We start from the raw sequence: 16,992 nt of genomic DNA, 5'->3' as shown, positions 1-16,992 counted from the left end.
CAGCACGTCATCTGCAAATGAGGAGAGGATATGTGCGGAGCCCCATACTCTAAACCCCCATTGCTCCAATTCCTTATGCAACAGTAGGGTTTGATCACAAGAGCCATAAGCATTGGCAAAGCCAATATGTCTCGTATTTGCAAGAGTTCGAGCTATTGGTCTTGTAAATGATTAGATCTTTCATCCATGTGTTATGGACTGCAGTGGGTGTATGGTGTGGAGTGGAATTATGTGGGTTGTATTGGAATGGTTTGGAATTGTGTATTGTGAAGTGGATGTGTTTACTGGAATTGTATGGCACGACACGGAGGCTAATATTATGCAAATCTCCTTTATTACCACAGCTCAGTAGCAATAATTGAAGAATACAGAACTTCAATGAACATTCTGAGTAAGAATAAAGTTCCTTAGAAACCATCTCTCATCCTTCTTTGTTGCTGCTGCTCAGAAAGATAAGTAGCTCTTCTATACTCTCAGACTTATGTATGATATTTAACCCTTATATCTTTATATTACATGTTTATTTAATGGTATATTAATTTATATGGGAAATTTCTAATGTGGGAACTCCTCCCTAGATTATTCCACAAGTTTATAGCTATCCTTTTACCGTATTTTTCCCTATTTTGCCTGTATCTTGTGTGACTGTACACCTGCATACTGCATAGCGCTCCCCTTTTTCTGCCGATCGGTTATTTATTCCCTTCGCAGAAAAATGCCCCTCTCCGGTTCTATTTCGGACCGGTTTGACTTCCTGTTTACTTTCAAACGCTCACATCGCGGTTGAGCACGCCTACCTTTAAACCCTTTCCCCTCCGAGACGTGATTGCTCAATGCTCTTCTACCCGCTTACGTTGCGGTTAACAATGTAAAACATCCCACGTTTAAGCCTAACTCTCCGGCCCCTCGATAACTTAACTCGGAAGGGGCCGTATTAAAGGAATTAACCGAGCAACGACCGACTCACGCATTTTACGTGTATGGCGGCCATTTTGGGAGATTGGGCACTCCGAATTAACTTTTAACTGAGCGGCCATTTTAGGACATTGGGCGAACTACGATCTCGAGCCCAATGACAGTTTGCCAGTTTCATAAACCTCGATAATTCGAACAATTAACAGCGTTTCTTTGGTGAGGAAATTATCAGTGGATTTAACAATAAAAATAATACTATCTTAAGCCCACGACTCAAGGTAGGAACTTAAGATGTCAGAACCTATACCTAACATTGAGGGACAATTGGAAAAACTAGTTCGTAAGGCCTTTGAAAAGGTCCTTGATTCCCTTGATGATAACATTAATAAGAGGCTTGAGGCCTTGACATCCCCGCGCCCTTCTACTAGTGGTACTCAGTCAGGAGCAGTTAAGGCTCCCAAAAAACAGGCAATTGGAGGAAAAGAACGCAAAGATTGTAAGAAACCTAAAACCACCTCCGCCCCTTCTCGCCCTCGGGGCGGTGACAAGAATGGTGCCTCTGGCACCCCATTTGGGCAAGATGAAGGCCCGGAGCCCCCTATAAATATTGACACTGAAGACAGTTCAGACCCAGAAATAGATCTATCCTATTCGTCTGACTTTAACACTGACGAAGAAGAGGCGCAAACAAGGGGAACAGGGAGCTCAGATGGGACATCAAAGGTCCTAGACAAAAATATGGGCATAATGGACCCTTTTGGAGATCTCATGTTCGACCCACTCTTGATTAAACACCCTTTGTCCCCCGAATGGACTCCTTCTCAACATGTAGGAGACTATCTTTCCTTCTGGCTACGAAGGGAAATCCCACAAGAGGTCAGGGCTAGGCTTCGCTCAGAGTGCACAAGACCCTCCCTTCCTAATAAAATAGTCGCAACACCCGAACTTGATCCGAAAGTGGTAGCCTTTATATCTAAGACTTCACGAGATCCTAGAAAAGGATTAGATAAAGGACTTAGATCTTGCCAAGACCGTCTACTGGACACAATTGGCCCTATAACAAAAATATTTGAGATGGCGGAAGCAGCATACCTACAGGACCGCCAAGTCGACCCAAAAGAACTAAGAGAGTGGGTTCAAAGGGCCATATGCCTTATTGGCAACGGAAATACGGCCTTATCAATAGAAAGAAGAAAAGGAGTTTTATTTAAGATTGACCCTAAACTAATAGAATTGGCAAAAAATGATGGGGGCCAAAATACTCAAGGCTTCCTCTTTGGTGAGGAATTTATCAAAGATATGGTCAGGTATGTCGGAGCATTTAGCTCCATACAAAAATCTCAAAAAGATATAAAGAGAGTGTTCCAAGATCGTGTTTTTACACGGGCCGGGAGAATGCGGGGTCGTTTCCCCGGCCGTGGAAACTCAAATTCAAGACCCTTCATATATCGTGGTGGCGGCAGGTTAAACAACAACAACTCCGGCAACTTTGGACAATTCTATCCCCAGAGGCAGAGAGCTCGCGAAAGACCCTTCCGAGGCGAGAGAAGACAACGCTCTTTCTCCTCAGGTAAGAACCTTGTCAGACCCTTCAGATACCCCTCCAAAGGTGGGAGGGAGACTACTCCAGTTTGCTGGGAACTGGAACATGGTAACCAAAGATCCTTGGGTCCTCAATACTGTGAGGGGTTACCAAATAGATTTTATAGACACTCCTCTTCAGACAACAATACCCAGGGAAATCACGTTCTCTGGCAAGGACAAGACATTAGTTTCTCAAGAGGTTCAAGAACTCTTTAAAAAGGGCGCAATCATAGAGTGCTCTCATGTGGGTTTCCTAAGCAATATATTCCTTGTAGAAAAGAAAACCAAAGACCCGTGATAAATCTGAAACAACTCAACCAGTGGGTGGTCTACCAACATTTCAAAATGGAAGGAATACACCTCCTAAGAGACGTCCTGAGAAAAGGAGACTGGTTGACAAGACTCGACCTGAAGGTAGCTTACCTAACAATACCAATATGGAAACCCCATCAAAAGTTTCTTCAATTTACATGGTAAGGCCGCCTGTATCAGTTTTGCAGCCTCCCTTTCGGTCTTTCATCCTCCCCCTGGTGTTTCACCAAGGTACTTCGACCCGTCGCGACTTGGTTGAGACAAAGGGGAGTGAGGATGATTATTTACCTCGACGATATCCTTATAATGGCTCAGTCAAAAAAGACTGTCTCATTCCATACGGATCTCACGATACGCCTTTTACAACACCTGGGTTTTGTTATAAATCTAAAAAAGTCATGTATAATACCTTCTCAACAGACCCAATTTCTAGGTTTCTTGGTAGATACCGTCAAGACAGAACTCCGTCTTCCCAGCGACAAAGTGAGGAAAGTGAGAAAAGAACTGAGGAAAACACTTCTTATGAAAGTCTTTCCTCTGAGATATCTGGCCAAAATCCTGGGCCTTCTTTCCTCCACGATTCAAGCGATCTTTCCAGGACCGCTACATTATCGGGCACTACAAAGACTCAAATCCAGATATTTGAGGTCCAACGATTCGTACTCCCAACTAATTTCATTAGACCAAGAATCAAAAACCGAACTGCTATGGTGGCTCAAGAATTTAGAGGCTTGGAATGGAAGAGCCATTTTTGGAGAACTACCAGATCTAATAATAGAATCAGATGTGAGTTTAGAAGGTTGGGGTGCAAGATGTGGGAACTCGTCAACAGGGGGTCGCTGGACCCAACAAGAAAAAGAATTGCATATCAAATGCTTAGAGTTACTAGCAGGTTCTTTTGCGGTTCGTTGTTTCACTCAAGATTCAATGAAATGCTGCATAACTTTACGAATGGACAATGTATCCGCAGTTCGCTATGTCAGCAAACTGGGCGGCCCTCACTCCAAAGATTTGACAGACTTAGCGAAGGGCCTTTGGAACTACTGTTTGAACAAAGGTATTTCAGTTGTAGCGGAACATATTCCCGGACAGAAAAACGAAGTTGCAGATTGGTACTCCAGAAATTTCAGGGACTACAGCAACTGGAGACTGAACAGGAATGTATTTCTAACCATCCAGTCGAGATGGGGCCCATTCAAAACAGACCTCTTTGCGGACCGCATAAACACCCATCTGAAAGAGTTCTTCAGTTGGAGACCAGGCCCTCAGGCCTTGAAAGTAGATGCCTTTCTGCAAGACTGGACAAACCTAGCACCTTATGCCTTTCCCCCCTTTTCAATGCTCCCTCGCCTTCTCCTTCACGCTCGACGTTACAAACAGAGCATGGTCGTGATAGCGCCTCTTTGGAGATCCCATGCATGGTTTCCAATCATTCTCAAAATGAGCATAGATTTTCCAATTTTGATTCCTTCTTTCAAGGAAATCCTCCTAGATCCACAGGGTTATACACATCCCCTTGTAGACCAGGACCTTCTAACTGACGGCATGGAAGATTTCAGGAGACAATGGAGAGTCCCTGGACTTTCGTCAAATGCTTTCAGACTCATTTCAGAATCATGGGCATCTGGCACAAGGAAAGCTTATAGACTGGCATGGAACAAATGGGTTCGCTGGTGCATTCAACGGTGTTACGATCCCGTTTCAACTGATCTAGTTAATGTTGTCAATTATCTTTCAGATCTTTTTACTTCAGGTCTATCCTACAGAACTGTTAATGTTTATAGATCCGCGATCTCAGCAGGTCACTCTTTAATTAATGGAATATCAGTTGGAGAAAATCTTCTAACTAAAAAGATAATGAGAAGTATGAGGGTTATAAACCCTCCTGGCCCAAAATATACCACTCTCTGGGACGTTACTCTTGTTCTTAGGACTTTATCATCATGGTGAGATAATTCTTTTCTTTCTCATAAACTTATTTCTTTTAAAATTACTGTTTTATTATGTCTGGTATCTTTTCGTAGAACTTCAGACGTTGCAGCTTTAGACATTTCAAGTACGGCTTTTCAACCCGAAGGAGTTTGTTTTTACCTTAAGAAAAGAACGAAGACCATGTCCTCTTCTATTTTCTATCCCTATTTCTCTACGAATGATAGACTCTGTGTGGTCAAATATTTGAAAGAGTATGAAAAAAGAACAAAACATCTAAGAATGAATGAATCACAACTACTAATTTCTTATAGATCTCCTCATAAGGGAGTCTCTTCCCCAACTTTAGCCAGGTGGGTTAAAAATGTTATGCATATCCTTTCTTCTTTTTCTTTTGCTTCTTTCCCTCGCTCTTCATCCTCTAGGTTATTCTGATTTTGTATTCTTATATGCCTCTTGTTTTACCTTATTTCATGTATTATTATTACTATATGGCATTGTTTTCTGTACTTTTAAAAACTGAATAAAAATTTCTTTAAAAAAAAAAGTTATGCATGAAAGTGGTGTTGACATTTCTTTTTTTGGTGCTCATTCCTTAAGAGGTGCTTCAGCCTCAAAAGCTTTCTGTTTAGGAGGAGGGTTACAAGACATCCTTAGGGCTGCAGATTGGTCAAATGATAGTATGTTTAGAGCATGTTATTTCAAACCAATACCTAATGTGATTGATAATGTTCTTAATGCACTTTAAACTTGCATAATATGGACTCCGTGTCGTGCCATAAAATTTAGATTTTTCACAGCCTGCTGGGCAGAAAATCTGGATTTTATTAAGGACACGGAGGCTAATATTATCCCACCTCTTTCTTCAAACCCTCCCATTTATATGATTTTACGATGTTTACTCTTTTCTTTCAGAATAATCTTGTTCTGGACATTGGTTATGGAGTTTGGATCTTCAACTTTTGATCCTCAAGTTTATCTCACGTTGATCTTTCTTCGCAGTTTGAACAAAGAAGGATGAGAGATGGTTTCTAAGGAACTTTATTCTTACTCAGAATGTTCATTGAAGTTCTGTATTCTTCAATTGTTGCTACTGAGCTGTGGTAATAAAGGAGATTTGCATAATATTAGCCTCAGTGTCCTTAATAAAATCCAGATTTTCTGCCCAGCAAGCTGTGAAAAATCTAAATTATGTGGCATAGTATGCAGTGAAATTATGTGGAAAGTATTTGTTGTGTTGAGTGTGGAGGGGGGTTGTGTCTCATGGAGTGTAATTATGTGGAATGGTATTGTGTAGTGGTATGTTGTGGAATTCAATTATGTGTTGTGCTGCTGAATTGTGTAGCATGATATGGTATTCAGTGGTGTGGAGTGGATGTATTGTGTAAATGTATTGTTGAGTTGAATTATGCGGTTTGTTGATGAATTATGTGGTGTGGAATGGAAATTTGTGGAGTGGAATTGTGTTGCGTGGAACTGCGTGGTGCTGAGTGAAATTATGCTGAATTGAATTATGTGGCATGATGTGGCGTGCATTTAAGTGGATTGTTGCTCCATGGCAGTTGCAAGTGTCCTACAGTGGAGAAGGAGGAGTAGAGAGTCGTAGACTGGAGTTGTAGGAGTAGAGTGTCAAGATTACGAGAGTGACAATGGAACTAGCTAATCACAAGCCTATGGCGAGGCTTGAAGCCCATATAGTGAATATACCACATCTCGAAGACAGTGTTTACGTGCCTTCCATTCTCAAACTACAAACTACACAAAAAGGTTTAAACAAAGTAGTAACATAAAAATGGAAAGACAAGTAGCTAGCTTTTTCGTGGCTGATTTGTACAAAGTGAAATCAGAAAATCTGGAAAAATCGAGGCTTCCCCACTTATTTTTGTGTGATCTTATGAAAATATTTTAGGTCACCAAAACTCCTCCTTCACTATTCTGTAAGAAAGGACTTGCCAATAGGAGTTTAGAACACTAGTTGTACAAAAACCTGCTGTGTTTATTTAATAGACTATAATGTTGCTCTATAATACTCTGGGCCACGTACAGAGTTTACATGACAAATGTCTTGCCTTTTGATGCAACAATGGTTTACATTTAAAAAAGCTCAATTTTAATAAGTACTTCTCAGTGCAGTGCTATAATTAAACATTATATTTCAAAGCTTCCATATGTTAAAGAAATACACTTTTTTGAATTTTGAAGAGACTATCATATTTTACACAATGTTTGCTGTATGAATTATAAAGGCTTTATGAGCCAAGCCAGAACTTTGGCTCAGCCCCAATTAATGTGTTGGCTCGCCCATCTCTAATGATTCGTCACAAGAGCACAGAGCAAAAAGGTGATAGCCAAGGTAAACATTGGGCACTGCAGAACAGTGTCCAGCCATTGCCCACGGTTTAAGCACAGCATAGTGCATGCTTACTTGGTACTGCACCTGCATTCAGCTACTTTACAGTGAAGTTTGGTTTCTGGAACCTACACAAGACAACCAGACATTCTGACTGGCGCCATATGGGATGGGAGGATACAGGCACTGCAGACCCATTCACTCACACTGGGATGGAGACAGTACTGATATGCGGTCAGCCCTTCACCTCATTGCTGCCGCTCAATATATTATCTTCTCTTACTGTTAAAGTCTGGACTGAACCGGCTGCAGAGCTCATCCGCTTGACTGTTCTGAAGGGTTTTGCACCAGTCCCTAGTTTGCTGGCATCTGCACTGAAGCAGCCGGGGACTGAACATATATAATGAGGGAAACTTTAACAAAGTAGACAAGAACAAGCAGGCGGCGGACGGTGGGGTCTACCACATGAGCGAAGGATAGCAGAACAGACAGATATTGGTTGGAGAGACAAATACGGAGGAGGGTAGAACAAACAATATAACTTCAGGACAAAAAGACAGGTAGCAACCTAACTTGCTTTATGTGTGACAATGTGCGTCATTGATTGTCTATAGATCAGTCCAGCCAATCGCTTCCGGAGGGCCTGCATCAAAAGTTTATATAAAATATCTTGGGCTCACCGGCACGTCTGTTAACTTTGAGAAAGACCCATTTAAAGCAATATTGAAGTCGAAACTTCAATAGAGTATTAAGTCCCTTGGTCATCCATTGATTGTCAGAAATTATAAACCTGAACTTGTATGTCTCTGGGCTTTGGCTTAATTTTGTAACAATAATGTAACAATTGCCAATTGCATGCCTCCATTTTGAAGTACCAAGATCTTGGAACTGATCAGATTGTGGTTATTAGTTAGTGTGCGTCCACAACTTTCTTGCTGCCAATATTGTGTAACTGTCGATGTAAATAATATTTTGTGCACTTTTCACATTTTACTGTATTTCACCTACATTGCATGTTCACCAGCAGCGTCTACCACCAAATGTTCATGTTTGAATAATTTTTGTCTATATTAGGTGCTTATGCTCCCTTTGAAGTGCGTCTTTCATTTGCTGATAGGAGGGGTTTTGCATAAGCTCTCATTGAGGCTCCCAAAGATAAGACTGTATCCTAACCAATCCAGAAGGAATAGTGTGTATGTACTTTTGTAACACATACATATAAGAAACGCTGCATTTCATTTTAATGTTTGTCAATCCTGACAAATGCTGCGATAGAACAAGCATCATAAGAGACAGCCCGAGACACCTAGCAAGAATGCCCCAGGGATACAGGCGCCGTCTGAGCGGAAGAATACTATTAATATGCATAACGGACCAATCGGCAGCACAACCTGCGTAAAAGGACTCAATGCAGTCGGGGTGTTCACGCATCATTGTAGTCCTTAAATGTAAAGATTTGAAGTATTCATTAAGTTTAACAATCGGGCTAATAAAAACCATTACTATTGACTACATACAGACAGGGTATGTGTTGAGACAGATGCGCTCCCTTGACGGAGTGGGACTACCTTGCATATACCTGCTTGATGGAAGCTGCCCCCATAGTGAAATAACTATTCACTTCAAAGCCTGTATTGGCACCAGAAGCCTATGTGTAAGATACCATTTTAATAATTGGGAATGTGTGTTTAATGCTTGCCTCTCTTCTTTTAAAGTAGACCTAGGGAGCAGACCAACTGAGACACAGGATGGGCATGCAATAGTAACAACATCACTGATCAAGTCAAATAAGGTGACTGCAAATACGGAACCAGAAGCCATCATGCTTACTACACCATAACTAGAGATCAAACAAGCATTGAAAATGCAATAGGTCTCGCAATAGAAGAGTTTGACATTTTTCGTTCTGCAAATGGATGAGTGACACCTATAGCATTTGGAATGCAACATGTTTTGTATTTACGTGACTTATATGGCAGCTCTGGTCGTTATGCTACATCTCTAGATAGTTTTATCTTTCGCAAATGTGACACCTATTGTAACACAATATAGGTGTTGAGGGTGAGGTGTTGAGGGTGAGGTGTTGAGGGTGAGGTGTTGAGGGTGAGGTGTTGAGGGTGAGGTGGTGAGGGTGAGGTGGTGAGGGTGAGGTGGTGAGGGTGAGGTGGTGAGGGTGAGGTGGTGAGGGTGAGGTGGTGAGGGTGAGGTGGTGAGGGTGAGGTGGTGAGGGTGAGGTGGTGAGGGTGAGGTGGTGAGGGTGAGGTGGTGAGGGTGAGGTGGTGAGGGTGAGGTGGTGAGGGTGAGGTGGTGAGGGTGAGGTGGTGAGGGTGAGGTGGTGAGGGTGAGGTGGTGAGGGTGAGGTGGTGAGGGTGAGGTGGTGAGGGTGAGGTGGTGAGGGTGAGGTGGTGAGGGTGAGGTGGTGAGGGTGAGGTGGTGAGGGTGAGGTGGTGAGGGTGAGGTGGTGAGGGTGAGGTGGTGAGGGTGAGGTGGTGAGGGTGAGGTGGTGAGGGTGAGGTGGTGAGGGTGAGGTGGTGAGGGTGAGGTGGTGAGGGTGAGGTGGTGAGGGTGAGGTGGTGAGGGTGAGGTGGTGAGGGTGAGGTGGTGAGGGTGAGGTGGTGAGGGTGAGGTGGTGAGGGTGAGGTGTTGAGGGTGAGGTGGTGAGGGTGAGGTGTTGAGGGTGAGGTGTTGAGGGTGAGGTGTTGAGGGTGAGGTGTTGAGGGTGAGGTGTTGAGGGTGAGGTGTTGAGGGTGAGGTGTTGAGGGTGAGGTGTTGAGGGTGAGGTGTTGAGGGTGAGGTGTTGAGGGTGAGGTGTTGAGGGTGAGGTGTTGAGGGTGAGGTGTTGAGGGTGAGGTGTTGAGGGTGAGGTGTTGAGGGTGAGGTGTTGAGGGTGAGGTGTTGAGGGTGAGGTGTTGAGGGTGAGGTGTTGAGGGTGAGGTGTTGAGGGTGAGGTGTTGAGGGTGAGGTGTTGAGGGTGAGGTGTTGAGGGTGAGGTGTTGAGGGTGAGGTGTTGAGGGTGAGGTGTTGAGGGTGAGGTGTTGAGGGTGAGGTGTTGAGGGTGAGGTGTTGAGGGTGAGGTGTTGAGGGTGAGGTGTTGAGGGTGAGGTGTTGAGGGTGAGGTGTTGAGGGTGAGGTGTTGAGGGTGAGGTGTTGAGGGTGAGGTGTTGAGGGTGAGGTGTTGAGGGTGAGGTGTTGAGGGTGAGGTGTTGAGGGTGAGGTGTTGAGGGTGAGGTGTTGAGGGTGAGGTGTTGAGGGTGAGGTGTTGAGGGTGAGGTGTTGAGGGTGAGGTGTTGAGGGTGAGGTGTTGAGGGTGAGGTGTTGAGGGTGAGGTGTTGAGGGTGAGGTGTTGAGGGTGAGGTGTTGAGGGTGAGGTGTTGAGGGTGAGGTGTTGAGGGTGAGGTGTTGAGGGTGAGGTGTTGAGGGTGAGGTGTTGAGGGTGAGGTGTTGAGGGTGAGGTGTTGAGGGTGAGGTGTTGAGGGTGAGTGAGAGTGAGGGTGAGTGAGAGTGAGGGTGAGTGAGGGGTTGAGGGTGAAGGGTTGAGGGTGAGTGAGGGTGAAGGGTTGAGGGTGAGTGAGGGTGAAGGGTTGAGGGTGGGTGAGGGTGAGGGGTTGAGGGTGAGTGAGGGTGAGGGGTTGAGGGTGAGGGGTTGAGGGTGAGTGAGGGTGAGGGTGAGTGAGGGGTTGAGGGTGAGTGAGGGTGAGGGTGAGTGAGGGTGAGTGTGGGTGAGGGTGAGTGAGGTTGAGGGGTTGAGGGTGAGTGAGGGGTTGAGGGTGAAGGGTTGAGGGTGGGTGAGGGTGAGGGGTTGAGGGTGAGTGAGGGTGAGGGGTTGAGGGTGAGTGTGGGTGAGTGAGGGTGAGGTGTTGAGGGTGAGTGAGGGTGAGGGTGAGTGAGGGTGAGGGTGAGTGAGGGTGAGTGAGGGTGAGTGTGGGTGAGGGTGAGTGAGGTTGAGGGGTTGAGGGTGAGTGAGGGGTTGAGGGTGAAGGGTTGAGGGTGGGTGAGGGTGAGGGGTTGAGGGTGAGTGAGGGTGAGGGGTTGAGGGTGAGTGTGGGTGAGTGAGGGTGAGGTGTTGAGGGTGAGTGAGGGTGAGGTGTTGAGGGTGAGTGAGGGTGAGGGTGAGTGAGGGTGAGGGGTTGAGGGTGAGGGGTTGAGGATGAGTGAGGGTGAGGGTTAGGCTGAGGGGTTGAGGGTGAGTGAGGGTGGGTGAGAGTGAGGGTGAGTGAGAGTGAGGGTGAGTGAGAGTGAGGGTGAGTGAGAGTGAGGGTGAGGGTGAGTGAGAGTGAGGGTGAGTGAGAGTGAGGGTGAGTGAGAGTGAGGGTGAGTGAGAGTGAGGGTGAGTGAGGGGTTGAGGGTGAGTGAGGGTGAGGGGTTGAGGGTGAGTGAGGGTGAGGGGTTGAGGGTGGGTGAGGGGTTGAGGGTGAGTGAGGGTGAGTGAGGGTGAGTGAGGGTGAGTGAGGGTGAGTGAGGGTGAGTGGGTGAGGGTGAGGGTGAGTGAGGGTGAGGGTGAGTGTGAGGGTGAGTGTGAGGGTGAGTGAGTGTGAGGGTGAGTGAGGGTGAGGGTGAGTGAGGGTGAGGGTGAGTGTGGGTGAGGGTGAGTGAGGTTGAGGGGTTGAGGGTGAGTGAGGGGTTGAGGGTGAAGGGTTGAGGGTGGGTGAGGGTGAGGGGTTGAGGGTGAGTGAGGGTGAGGGGTTGAGGGTGAGTGTGGGTGAGTGAGGGTGAGGTGTTGAGGGTGAGTGAGGGTGAGGTGTTGAGGGTGAGTGAGGGTGAGGGTGAGTGAGGGTGAGGGGTTGAGGGTGAGTGAGGGTGAGGGGTTGAGGATGAGTGAGGGTGAGGGTTAGGCTGAGGGGTTGAGGGTGAGTGAGGGTGAGTGAGAGTGAGGGTGAGTGAGAGTGAGGGTGAGTGAGAGTGAGAGTGAGGGAGAGTGAGGGTGAGGGTGAGTGAGAGTGAGGGTGAGTGAGAGTGAGGGTGAGTGAGAGTGAGGGTGAGTGAGAGTGAGGGTGAGTGAGGGGTTGAGGGTGGGTGAGGTTGAGGGGTTGAGGGTGAGTGAGGGTGAGGGGTTGAGGGTGAGGGGTTGAGGGTGAGTGAGGGTGAGGGTGAGTGAGGGTGAGGGTGAGTGAGGGTTTGAGGGTGAGTGAGGGTGAGGGTGAGTGAGGGTGAGTGTGGGTGAGGGGTTGAGGGTGAGTGAGGGGTTGAGGGTGAAGGGTTGAGGGTGGGTGAGGGTGAGGGTGAGGGTGAGTGAGGGTGAGTGAGGGTGAGTGTGAGGGTGAGTGAGGGTGAGTGAGGGTGAGTGTGAGTGTGAGGGTGAGTGAGGGTGAGTGAGGGTGAGTGAGGGTGAGTGAGGGTGAGTGAGGGTGAGTGAGGGTGAGTGAGGGTGAGTGAGGGTGAGTGAGGGTGAGTGAGGGTGAGTGAGGGTGAGTGAGGGTGAGTGAGGGTGAGTGAGGGTGAGTGAGGGTGAGTGAGGGTGAGTGAGGGTGAGTGAGGGTGAGTGAGGGTGAGTGAGGGTGAGTGAGGATGAGGGGTTGAGGGTGAGTGAGGGTGAGGGGTTGAGGGTGAGTGAGGGTGAGGGGTTGAGGGTGAGTGAGGGTGAGGGGTTGAGGGTGAGTGAGGGTGAGGGGTTGAGGGTGGGTGAGGGTGAGGCTGAGGGGTTGAGGGTGAGTGAGGGTGAGTGAGAGTGAGGGTGAGTGAGGGGTTGAGGGTTGAGGGTGGGTGAGGGGTTGAGGGTGAGTGAGGGTGAGGGTGAGTGAGGGTGAGGGGTTGAGGGTGGGTGAGTGAGGGTGAGTGAGGGGTTGAGGGTGAAGGGTTGAGGGTGGGTGAAGGGTTGAGGGTGGGTGAAGGGTTGAGGGTGGGTGAGGGTGAGGGGTTTAGGGTGAGTGAGGGTGAGGGGTTGAGGGTGAGTGAGGGTGAGGCGTTGAGGGTGAGTGAGGGTGAGGGTGGGTGAGGGTGGGTGAGGGTGGGTGAGGGTGGGTGAGTGAGGGTGAGGGGTTGAGGGTGAGTGAGGGTGAGTGAGGGTGAGTGAGGGTGAGTGAGGGTGGGTGAGGGTGGGTGAGGGTGGGTGAGGGTGGGTGAGGGTGGGTGAGGGTGGGTGAGGGTGGGTGAGGGTGAGTGAGGGTGGGTGAGGGTGAGTGAGGGTGGGTGAGGGTGAGTGAGGGTGGGTGAGTGAGGGTGAGTGAGGGTGAGTGAGGGTGAGTGAGGGTGAGTGAGGGTGAGTGAGGGTGAGTGAGGGTGAGTGAGGGTGAGTGAGGGTGAGTGAGGGTGAGTGAGGGTGAGTGAGGGTGAGGGGTTGAGGGTGAGTGAGGGTGAGGGGTTGTGAGTGAGGGTGAGGGTGGGGGTGAGGGGTTGAGGGTGAGTGAGGGTGGGTGGGGGTGGGTGAGGGTGGGTGAGGGGTTGAGGGTGGGTGAGGGTGAGGGGTTGAGGGTGAGTGAGGGTGAGGGGTTGAGGGTGAGTGAGGGTGGGTGAGGGTGAGGGGTTGAGGGTGGGTGAGGGTGGGTGAGGGTGGGTGAGGGTGGGTGAGGGTGGGTGAGGGGTTGAGGGTGGGTGAGGGTGAGGGGTTGAGGGTGAGTGAGGGTGAGGGGTTGAGGGTGAGTGAGGGTGGGTGAGGGTGAGGGGTTGAGGGTGGGTGAGGGTGGGTGAGGGTGGGTGAGGGTGGGTGAGGGTGGGTGAGGGTGGGTGAGGGTGGGTGAGGGTGAGTGAGGGTGAGGGGTTGAGGGTGAGTGAGGGTGAGTGAGGGTGAGGTGTTGAGGGTGAGTGAGGGTGAGGTGTTGAGGGTGAGTGAGGGTGAGGTGTTGAGGGTGAGTGAGGGGTTGAGGGTGAGTGAGGGTGAGGGTGAGTGAGGGTGAGGTGTTGAGGGTGAGTGAGGGTGACAGCGTTTCTTTTCAAAGGCAACCGAAGTGCAAACACAAGTGGATCCCTGCCCCTCACACAATGGTTTTTAGGGTACAAATGTACAACGGCCGCCTGTGGGTCCTCGCCGGGCTTCCGAGAGGCAGGAAATACCGTTTGCATTCTTAAATTGCGAAGTTGTAGTGGGGGAGGGGGTCGGTAAGAAAAAGGCGACCTCGAACTCCAGGTCCCAACAATCCAACACACACTCTCCGTTTAATGCAATATAATGGTGCCGAGAGACCTGGAAGGCGCGGGCCCTGCTGGCAGAGGTTGCACTGCGGCTGCGCAGCTTCAACACCTCCAAAGCACCGAAAATGACTGCTTCAATTCTACTGTGATGACTTACATGTGGTTTGGTGGTGCAGAGATTAAGCTGTAATTGATTTAAAAGCCGTACTGATTAACGAAAAGAAAGTGATTTTTTTAGGGGCAGAAGACAGTCATGGAAAACTGACATTAGGAGAGACTGTGGTTAGGGGTGTGTTATGGTAAGTGGGGAACACCGTAAACAGTTTCAGAATCCCACCCACTGTATTCAGAGAGAACCACGGAGCCGGGAGGGGTGGGGGAGTCGAGCTTACTATCACACACCCGGAGCATGCACAGAGCAAGAAGTGGGCAGGCATCCCATTAGCTGACCTCCGTGTGACCTTCACCACATGCTGTCTATTACTACAAACGTAAGGGAGGGAGGGGGTGCCCTGTCATACAGACTGAAGACAAGCCAGTGTGCCTTAATCATATAGGCCTTTAAACACAACACTGCAGGCCCCCCAAAGGAAAAAGACTGAAAAGCTGGTAATGCAAAAAAAAAAAAACAAGACGGAGGGCATTGCTGTGGGGAGGGGGTGGAGGAGAAATGCACACGGCGGGCAGGGGAGGGGGCGGAGCGGGGAGAGCGGCATGTGGGTGTGAAGAAGCCGGGGCCTTTGAAGTGAAGCTAAGCTTCACTTCAAAAGGTGTCGGAGGAATGCGGCTGAGGGAACAGACGGCGATTGCGGCTGAGGGAACTGATGTGCACGCGCTTTTAAGCTCAATGCACATGCGCATTGAGCTTAAACGTCACGGGCACTGCAAGGAATCGCCACGATTCCTTGCTTGTTAGTTAAAGAGTGGTTAAGCCGCAATAGTCTCGCAAGCTCGATGCGCATGCGCATCGACAGGCGAGACCTAAAAAGCACAGGAACAAAAGGGAAAGGGGTGGCTTTCCTTCCGAGTGACAACAGATATTTTCGTGAAGGTAGATAAATGCAAGCATTTGCAATGCAACAGGCCTCACATTTGCGAGAGTTTAAGCTTTTTTGGATGGTTCCCAAGCCTTCGAGTCCCTGGAATGGGGATATTTATTTACAGTCCTGGAAAATAATGAACTTTCGGCTCAAATACCTGACAACGGAAAAATTACTGTATCAGAGCCGCAAGGCCTGTGTCAGAGTCAAGAGGGTGTACTCAAATCCCTTCTTCTTGGGTAAGGGCAAAACACAGGGATGCTCTTCACCCCCATGATATTTGCCCGGGAAATAGAACCATTTGTCTGCTGGGTGCGAGATGATCGAGTATCCAACCTACCCTCCCCAAACCAGGGCACTGAGATGGGACACAGGTTGGGAGGATTGGATCTCAATGTATGCAGATGATATCTTTTTATATGTGCCTGACCCTGAACACACTATTGATCGACTCACACAAATGTGGATGAATTATTAGTAAGTACAGTGGCTTCCAAGTAAATTGCATGAAGTCAACGATTTATCTGCTGTCCGATGAAATACACTGCCAGTATATATTCAGACAGTTCTATAAAGGGACATACGTCTAGGATGGGGTGTTATTGTCTGTTTTACGCTTGCACCCATCACAAAACCAATAACATCTTTACAAAACAAAAGTGAAGGCATCCTGAAAGAAAAAAAAGACATTGTCAGAAAAATAACTGGGAAACACTCGGAGTCTAAGCCCTGAAGGAAATTAAGTGAAAGTGAATCCAAAAGGCTGCACTTCAGTATCCTGTTTCCAGGAGTCAGAAAAATGAGCTGATACAACTGCGGTGTGGTATGATGGGACACAGGAGAAAGGATACTTGTTTTTCTTCTCATATCTATGACACCCTATCTGATCACATTGCCCTGCTTTTCCATTCTTTTTTTTCTTCTTAAAAAAAAGGCTTATGTAATCGGTTTCTAGTTACCCATTATTGTATTAGTGACTATTTTGAGTAATTATATTTGGTGTAAAATTAAAATAAATGAAATGTGCTCAATTTTTACCCATTTAATAAGCTGTACAGAAGATAGTTTTCCTTTATTTAAAGCACACCCCGCTATTGAAAAGCTTTGCGCAAATGTGTATATGTATTTTTTTTTTTTAAAGAGCTCCAGGATCCCACATGCGGGAGGGGCTATACAGTGCTTATGACTATTGATGAATATCCACTGGAGGAGAACCAAATACAAACGCAGATATTGGTAATCTTAAGTCCCCATTAAAAAAGCTCTCTCCTTCACCTAAAAACAGGTTGTAAACGTAAAACTCTTATTTCAAACACTTCAGTTCGCAAGTTTAATTTAAAATCCTAACCTAACAAATTGCAGCAAAAGAAACCTCACATGAATGACAACATACTATAAACAATACAAAAGGACCTGTGGTCTGTACGGTGAGGCTCAAATTCTATAGTAAGGTTCTGCAGTAGAACAATAAGGCTAAAACAAACAGAGGGCCCAAAACAGTATATGCATTCTAAATGATTTGGATCAACTGGTACAAAAACAAGCAATAAAAAATTAAAGAGCTACAGAAATCCAGGGACATGCGGGTGGGGGCAGGGGTGATATTAAACAAGTCATGCACCCTGACCACACCAATCACGCAGCACCTTAAGAGCACTACTCTTTTCCCAACCCAATGATACCTACCACCGCAGGACCCCACAAGCATCACTTTTAGGGAAGGCTAATTGTAGACATGCATCACTTCTCAGCTGTGCACGAATAATTCCATCTTTCCTAAATCACTTCAGCAGCAGC

General features: G+C 47.5%; 1 protein-coding gene across 6 annotated transcripts in view; it reads right to left on the bottom strand.

Annotated features, from left to right (window-relative positions):
• TCOF1 (treacle ribosome biogenesis factor 1) overlaps positions 1 to 16,992 on the bottom strand; it is a 402,392-nt gene that overhangs the window by 305,228 nt on the left and 80,172 nt on the right. The gene's annotated exons all lie outside the window — the stretch shown is intronic.

The sequence above is a fragment of the Lissotriton helveticus genome, chromosome 7, assembly GCF_964261635.1.
Source record: "Lissotriton helveticus chromosome 7, aLisHel1.1, whole genome shotgun sequence".
In the NCBI taxonomy this organism is placed as follows: Eukaryota; Metazoa; Chordata; class Amphibia; order Caudata; family Salamandridae; genus Lissotriton; species Lissotriton helveticus.
The sequence above is the reverse complement of the archived record's forward strand: the minus strand, read 5'-3'. Positions and strand labels throughout refer to the sequence as shown.